This window comes from Lepisma saccharinum, chromosome 10, assembly GCF_977018435.1.
Source record: "Lepisma saccharinum chromosome 10, izLepSacc3.1, whole genome shotgun sequence".
NCBI lineage: Eukaryota > Metazoa > Arthropoda > Insecta > Zygentoma > Lepismatidae > Lepisma > Lepisma saccharinum.
In genome coordinates, this window is record NC_139238.1 from 37095442 (window position 1) to 37104412 (window position 8971).

An 8971-nucleotide genomic window follows, 5' to 3' on the forward strand; every position below is an offset into this window, starting at 1 on the left:
TGTACAGTTTGTTACCTTCGACGAACGTGGAGATTCTCTGTTGATTGGGTACGCTGTTGATTTCGATGGCTTGCAGAGAATGCAGTTTAGCGAATTTAGTATCGACGCTAACGAGGTTGCTGTGAAGCTGTCCCAGTGTATTTTGTACGGGCAACAAATGTTCGACGATGCTATCCGTTACTGTAGAAAATGACGGTTTGATTTTCACTTCCACGTTCAACTGCTTGTAGTTTTCGTTGAGTTCTTGTAACTTGGCACCGAAAGAGGCCAGCGTCGATTCCTGCGTGGATTCCAACACTCCAACTTGATCTCTGATGTTGACGACGATACTCTGAAGGTTCTCGACTTGATTCAATTTCGAACTTTTCTCGGTAAGATCGTTCACGATGCTCCGCATCTCGGTAAACTGCGTGTGAAGGTCGGTGACGCTCTGCGAAGTGGGCAGCGTCGACACCAGTGAAGCAAGTTCGTCTCGAATCTGTTCCACGTTCGCCGTTTCCGTTTCCAGTCGTTTCAGCATACGTGATATGCTTCTTTTCAAAGCGTGCAATTCTTTGGAGGTGGGGAGATTGGCAACCCTACTCTCGAGATCGCTCAACGAACTTTTGATGTCGCTCGAATCAGATAGTGCTGTCACCGCCGTTTTCAATTTTTCCAAATCTTCGCTCGAAGGTACGCTCGTCCGTAACGATTCCAAGTCACCCTGTATGTTGTCCAGTACGTGATGAAAATGAGTAAGGTTCGATTCGACGTTCAAATTTTCTAAATATTCGATCTTCTGCTGAACCGTGCTCAACGTGTCTTGTATGCTCGTTAACGCGTTCGCTTCAGCGTGAATATTTTTAATTTCTTCGTTGATCAACTCCAGAGACGCCTGAAGCGTAGCGATGGTGGTTTGAATGTGTTCGAAATCTTGATAAGCCTCCAATTGAATTTTTATGTTCGCGACGCTTTTGCCGATGACCTGCAGTTCGTCTGACGATGGTAGGTTCGTCATGGTATCTTCCAAAGTCTGTAACTTGGATTTAATTTCTTCCAACGTGCTGGCGAATTCTTCTTGTAATTTGGAAACAACAACATGCAAGCGTTCTACATCAATATCCTTCACGACGGTTTGAAGTTCAGAAAAATTCTTTTCGATTGCGGAAGTTCGTTCTTCGATTTCGAGTTTCAATTTTTCCAAATCTTCATTTTTCGATTGAAATTGTTGTAATTTGGCCAAATCATTTTGAAGCTTATCCACGCTCAACTGTATATTTTGAACGTTGTCGTAAGAAGGTACGTCGACATAATTTTTTATGAGCGTTTTCAGTTCGGAATCGATTTTCAGAATGGGGTCCAGACATTGCGTTTGGAGCGTAGCAATCTCCGACTCTAAACTTTTGTTTAAGGTCTCCTGCAAAGCGATCAAATCGCTCCTCAACTTTTTAATTCTGACGTCCAACATGAGAATCTCTTCTGCGTGGTCTACACGTTTGGTGTGGCCGAAAATATCGTTAGGCATTTTGGTTAACGGTTATTTATAATAGGATAGACGATTCGTAATTCTACGAAGAGAGGAATAAGTTTGTCGTAATCTCCTAGGAGTTCAACGTATAAACAATCTCCTGCAGAAACATCGTACGTAATGTTAGAAAGCATCTTGTCGTGCTTGATTCGAAAAATATTCTTGCCGGTAGATATTTTGATTTCGCCTACGTTTTCCGGATTCACGGTGATTTGAAGTTTTCCATCGATCGGAATTTTGTAAAAATGTAAATTGTTGTTGAAGACGTAAAACATCTTGCCCACATCGTCATCCAATTTCGTCCAAATGCTGTTAAGGTGAACAATCAGTAGACCGTTGAGTTTAGTTAACATGGAAGGTAGAAATTCATGATCTGTCGTCGCGCGGTGTACAGTCTCCATGTTGGTTTGTTTTCGGAAACCAAAGAGATTCATAGGTATGCTGGTTATTTAAAATACGGTCAAAGTTTTTTTTGTAATGACAGTCAGTGTTTTTTTTTTGTAATAACTAACAAAATAATTTTTTTGTTTTGTTTTTTTTTTTTGTTTTTTTTCTGTTTTTGTTTTATGAATCTTCTGTTGAAGATGGGCACATGTTGCAGGTTTTGCTTTCTGCTAAGCGATAGTGCCCCCACGGCAGTGTGTGGATTCCACATTGGAGAACGCACCTCTTGTCGTCGTTGGGATCCAGGGCAATCTTCCTCACTTTGTTGGTGGTCAACACATGGTCGACGCTCTGGATGCGCTGTTCTGCTCTTAGAACCGACGACCTGGTCTTGAGGCAATCCACGAAGTCCTCGAATGTAAGATGCTCCCGAACCACCTGTCTGCCGACACCCTTGGCCTTCTTGGTAACGCCACCCTCGGCTTTGATGGTATAGGCCTTGGCGCGAAGACCTGCAAACTCGAGAATCACATCTCCGTCCTTCTCATCTTTGAGTTTGCCAGGCACCTTCTTGTTGCGGGCCAGGATGTCGTACTGGTTCGGCTGGGGATAGCCTGACGTGTCGAAGAGCTTTTCAAGAGCTGGAACTGTGGCTATATCCCCGTATGCGTCGGCTGTGCGAACGTGGTACACCAAGCTGTCCGTGTCCGTGTAGAGAAGCGAGATGTTGTGGCCGTAGTGTGGACGTAATATGTCGTAGTATGTCTCGAACATGTGGAGCTTGCTCAGATCCAGAACAGTGGCTCCAACGTAGATGGGCTTGGTGAGTTTCACCACACCTTGCCTCATGTGAATCAGAGCCAGCTGCTCGTTGTAGATTGTTCGAGACTTGAACAATGGACTCGCGACAAGCTGACGACATTGCTCTTTCCTCGTCACCAATTTTATGTCCACGCGATTTCGTACATTCTCCATGGTCTTGCCAAACACCGCATTATTCATGAGCTTGAAGAAATCCTTATCAAGCTCGGACGTGGCTGCGGTGCGGTGTTCGGTGTTGACTTCAATATATGGACGCAACCACGGAGAATGCTCGAACTTGAGGATGCGGTGAACTGCGTGGACCGTGACCCCTCGCTGCATCAACCATCGGAGATTCTGGTAATGCAGGACGTAATTCTTCTTGGGTTCAAAATCCATGACGAGCTTCGTCTGGTTGGAATCGGGTGGACACTTGAACTCGGGTGCAGGGGGAAGATCGCAGAACAAATCCTGTAGCTTCTCGGAGAACTCAAGGTCCACCTCGGCGAAGAACCCATGTTCCGAATCGTCGAAACTTTCGACGTCGAATTTGAAAGGGTCAGCCCACTCGAACCCTCTAAAGGGGAGTGGCTGCATCATGGAGTGCCCGTACAAGTTATTCACGTCCGTGTGCATGATGTAGCTCGACGGTTGGGTGGAGTCGTAGCCAGTAGCCATGTGACGGTTGTTGGCGCGCGCGTGCCGTTGCGACACCTGGACCATGCCACCCCGCACGGCGCGTTCCACAAACAGCATCATGTCCACGTCCGAAAGAAGCTCCAGCTTGATTTTCGTCACCAGAAACATGGCTGACCACGCCAGTCCGGGGAGACTATAGAAGTAGGCGGGATCCAGGTGGTAGATGTTCATTGCAGTCGCCCGGAACGTCTGGAACACGTCGGCGAGGAGCGTCACATCAAGTCTGAGGTAGGCATCGTGGTAGTCTCCGAGATTTTGGCAATCCAGCTCGCGCCACATGGACTGGGCGTGATGATATTCTTCGTCGGTGATGTTCGAGCCTCGTAGCTGACTGTAGAACTTCGCCTGGGGAGGTAGCGACGTCTCCGCAAACTTGGTAGAGTCGGTGACGTATTCGTAGGGGTAGACCCCCTTACGCCTGAAGAGACCGGCGTCCAAGTTTGGAAAATTCGCAGAGGTAATGAGCATTTGCTCGTTGCTCAGCTTCCCTGCAAGGGCATCGAGGCTGGCCGGGAGGAACCTCAGGGAATCGAGGAAGCGAAGCTCGACGGTAGAGCCGGATTCTGGGATCGACACTCGCTTGCTCACACTGATGTAACGCTCCTCGTTCTGGGCAAGGACGTTGATTCGCATGTCGTCGTACCCAAGATGCTTGATCAGGTGGTGAAAGTCGTACCCCGAGCCGTTGTGAAAAAACACAGGGATGAAGCGTGGGTCCCGGGCCATACGGTTGCAATCATTGCACCAAGGACCAACGTACCTACCGTTAAAGTGATCGTGGTGACGGACTTTACGGTTTTTGGTAGTGTACTCCTCGACGCAGACAGGGCAAGCGATGGCCTCGTCGTGTCTGCGTTGATCGTCGGGGGACAGTGGGAGCATAGACTTGGGGGTCAACAGCACCTTCCCTATCTCGATGGCCTCGTCAACCATCCTCTCGAGGAAGTGTTTGGCTGCGTCGGGACCGCGATACACATAGGGCTCGGGGGCGATGTGTTGATCTCGTCGCACCACAACGTAAGCGAAACTGGATGCATCGTGGAGTTGGTAAGGGGTGGTGGAAGAAACTTCAGGATCGGGGTCGCAAGTGGACAGGGGTTTGAGGAAGGCCTCGAAATCCGCGATGATGATAGCAGGGTGCTCCACCATGGCACCGTGCATGTGGAAACGCTCCACGGTGCCAGGTTTGGGCAAGTCTGCCACCCCCGGTTCGTTGGCTTTGCAGTAGAGCTTGTGGTTAGCGAGCTTCTCGACAGCGATGTTGGGACCTCTGATGCGTTGATAATCCTGCCGTTTTTGATTACGAAATTTAGACAAGCACCTGGGACAAACTTCTATGTGGTGTTCGTCTTTGCTCAGCTGGCTTGAAACAAGCCGAGAGAGGGAACGGATGAGAGTGTAGTGGTGATGGGTCTCGTTCTTGATGAGTAGGAGATGAATTTCTTGCACACCATCATCGTCTACGTCGCTCACCCGGATAGGGTACACCACATTTTCGTCGGTGAGGCCGTAAACGTTGATGGCCAACCGAGGGTTGTGTGTACGGGCCTCGAACTTGCGAATGTCCGAGACCTCCACCGGGTAGTCAATCCCAGCAATAGCATCTTCCAGCTCTGGCTCGTAGGGTAGGTAGTGGTTAACTCGGTGTGGTTGTTTTTTCCAGTGAACAGGGTGTAATGCTGCAAGCACCGACCAGAGAAAGCACTTGGCGTCACTGTTTTGAATGTTCAGGACGGCCTTTTTATCCTCAATCGCTTCTGGTAAGCGGACGTAGCTGGAGGCGGAGAGAGGTACAAACTTGCAAAGTTTGACGCGCAGTTCGTGAGGCTCGCCACACAGCGAACCCCCCGAGCCCTTGGCTTGATGTTCCTCCTGCTTTGCCACCAGCTCCTCGACAAACTTGTTGTAAATATCCTCGAGGTTGTCGACATCCGCCAGATGCAACGTCTTCGCCTTGGTGTTGTGGCAGAAGCTGTAAATTTCATCAGATGGCCTTTTGTACCAGCAACGAAGCGATGCGTAGAATTTAGTGGAGGCGTGCGTAGCCAGTGCATTACTAAAAATAGAAACTATTTCTGCTCGCTTCTCCTCTAAAAAGCTACGCACGTCGCATGAGCCATCCGACAATTGAATGTAATCTCCTAATATTCCCCCGAAAGCAGACCGGTCTGCTTTTGGAGGCTTGACGCGTTTAGCGGGTGGTGCATTGATGGAGGCTGCTTCTGCCTTCCTCTTGGTGGAGGTCGAAGGCTGGGCCCCAGATGTATTTTTGCTTAGACAAGTAAGCTTATGCTTCTTGACATACGCAATTGTAATATGTTTATTGCATCCGGAACACAGTTCGGTGGCAGCCAAATGCTTGCCTGGCACGCAGGTGCGACAATGTCTTGCAAAATGTTTGCTTGATATGGCTGTTTTGCACACAGGGCAATTTTTCATGGAGCGCATTTTTTTTGGGTATGTTTATTTATATGTGATCTGTTGGTGATAGAGTGTTGTTTTTCTCAAATATGTGTTTTTAATCAACCCTATAAAAAAATTAAAAAAAATATATAAGAAAAATATGATTGTAGATAGAAAAAGCACATTAAATATTGTATGCATGTGTAATTCTATTTAGCTTATTTTCGCTAGACACGAATCTTCTTCAGATTTTATTGCCCACTAGTATATTTTTCTACCATTCTAGTAGAGGTGTGAAACTATGAAAATGTTCTTGTTTATATATATTCTTTTGTTTTGGCTGATATAATAGCAAATATATATATATAGTTATTTTGAAATTCTAAAACTTTCAGGTATACTTATTTTTTACATGCAAACATACATCATAAAAATTACACAATCGTATTTTTTTCCATATACATATTTTTTTATTTTCAGAAAACAAAATTATTTTCGATCTCCATTTTTTTAAAAAATTTATTTGTGTTTATAGTATTTGCCGGGCAATAGCAGATAAAACAAGAATAGGTTTTCTACGACCCATACTTTACGAGTTACAAAACAACTTAGAAATTACATCTTGAAATTTTAATTTAAAATAACTCGAAAACAGTAAGCACTAATCATTATGTTTCCAATAGGTTGCAGAGTACCTTCAATTTTTTATCAAATATCATTAAAATTTTCGAAATAGGGTAAAAACTAAGCCAGCAAATCAAGTTTCTCAAAAAATAAAAAAATTGTCTATATTTTCGAAACTTGATGGGGTAAAATCGATTTTATTTGCTAGTCGAATAGTTTTCGTCAAATCCTATCCAACAAACTTAAAATCATCATCCTAGCTCAATTAGGAGCCGAGAAAATCAATATCTTGGAAAACGTCTTAAGATTTTTGTCTTAAGAAAATTTTCTTGATAGACCGGAAGTAACATCTTGACAGACCGGAAGTCGACTTTCTTAAAGATTAAGATATTTGTCTTCAGACGTTTTCCAAGACATTGATTTTCTCGACTCCTATGGGACCTAGAACCATGTAACTTTGGTCTATGTATATACCAGCACTTGCCCGACCCCGTGGCCGAGTGGTTGGCACATCGCGCTACAACACCAAGGGTTCCCCGGGTTCAAATCCCGGTCAGGTATGGTTGTTTGTGAATATCCATTTTCATCAATTTCATCACTCACCCCCATCTTCGCAAATTAGCCAAGAGGCACAAAATGCGAAGTTAAAATAAACTAAATCAATCAATCAATCAATCATTAAGTTCGTGTTGTAATCATGAAATTAAATTTTAATTAATTTTTTCCTATCCATCTCTCAAATCTATATAGCCTGTTCATATTTGGCATGTCGACCATTTTGTTTACGTAGCAAAAAAAATCTCAAGCCATTTTTGCGAATGCTTGTTGTAGCCAAAAGTATATTTGGATATAATTGTCGGATTTTATTTAACATTAGGTTTAAAAATCAATAAGCCTGCATAAAAAGAAAAAAAAACTAAATATTTTAAATAAATTAGATTCGAATAACTATGTACTTCCATTAGTCTTTGCAATGGTGTAGTGGTAGCATTGTAATCAAAAATTTGATACCCGCACAAGTGGTTCTTGAAACTGTAGGTCCAGTCCCGATTAACCTTACATGCATAAAATAGACTTAAAACATCAAATCTATCAGTACTTCCACTAGCCTCTACAATAACACTGCAATAGTTTTGTAATTGAAAGTTTGATATCCGTATAAATGGTTTTTGAAACTGTAGGTCCAGTCCCGATTAACCTTACGTGCATAAAATAGACTTAAAACATTAAATCTATCAGTACTTCCACTAGCCTCTGCAATAGTACTGTAATAGTTTTGTAATTGAAAGTTCGATATCCGTATAAGTGGTTTTTAAAACTGTAGGTCCAGTCCCGATTAGCCTTACGTGCATAAAAATAGACTTAAAACATCAAATCTATCAGTACTTCCACTAGCCTCTGCAATAGTGTTGCAATAGTTTTGCAATTAAAAATTTGATATCCGTGCAAGTGGTTCTTAAAACTGTAGGCCCAGTCCCGATTAGCCTTACGTGCATAAAGTGGATTTAAAACATCAAATCAATCAGTACTTCTACTAGTCTCTGCAATGGCACAGCAATAGCATTGTAATCAAAAGTTCGATACCCGCACAAATGGTTCTTGAAACTGTAGGCCCAGTCCCGATTAGCCTTACTGTGCATAAAATAGACTTAAAAATAACAAATCCATTATAGCTAGTCAAGCGACTTGTGTGCGTATAACTTATGCTAATATAGTACTCACCTGACAGACCAAACTAATTCGGTTTCTATTACACTTAATATTACACTTGGTATAGCGTACACTTTTATGCAACTACCCAGTAGCAATACTCGACTGCAACTGATGTGCGCGAGGTTTCTAATAGAAACTTATACCTGCCGACAGCTAAACTTTCAAGGTTGGTTCGAGCTATGCGTGAACGCCCTTTCCTAGAAAAAATATCGTTGACGCCCAGCTGTATTTTGCTGGAAACAAGTAGAACTTGTTTCGTGCAGAATTTATGACAGCTGTGTGAGTGATTGCTTCCTGTGGTCGCACAGCCTGGGTGCAACTGCAGGAAGCTGTCAATCACATAGCCGTCGCAAAAGCTGAGAATTTGCAAAGTTTTCGGCAGTAACAAATAATCTTGATTTTTATCGAGTAATGATACCATCAACTTGATGGACAACTTCCTGCAGTCACACCCAGGTGATTGACAGCTTCCTGTTGTATGATTGATGGTTTCCTATAGTTACCCGCCCAAGTTTCCACACAACACAGTTGAGTTGACCACAGATTTTCAGATTATCCTCTCAGTCACCCCCAACAGTCGATGAAAATTGTAGATAGGCTGTGATTGATGGCTTCCCGCAGTCACCCACCCAAAGTTTTTACATGGTTGAGTTGACTACAGATTTTCAGCTTGCCCTTCAGTCACTTCAGTAGATGAAAATACAAAAATAAAAAAAAAAGAAGTACGTACGTGTGTGTGTGGCGCATCGTTGCCGCGAAGAGGTTTGCAAAAGTCACGATATACATTGGCACCCAGAACTTGGAAATAATGCATATTCGCTCACCACTGTTGCCAGCTTA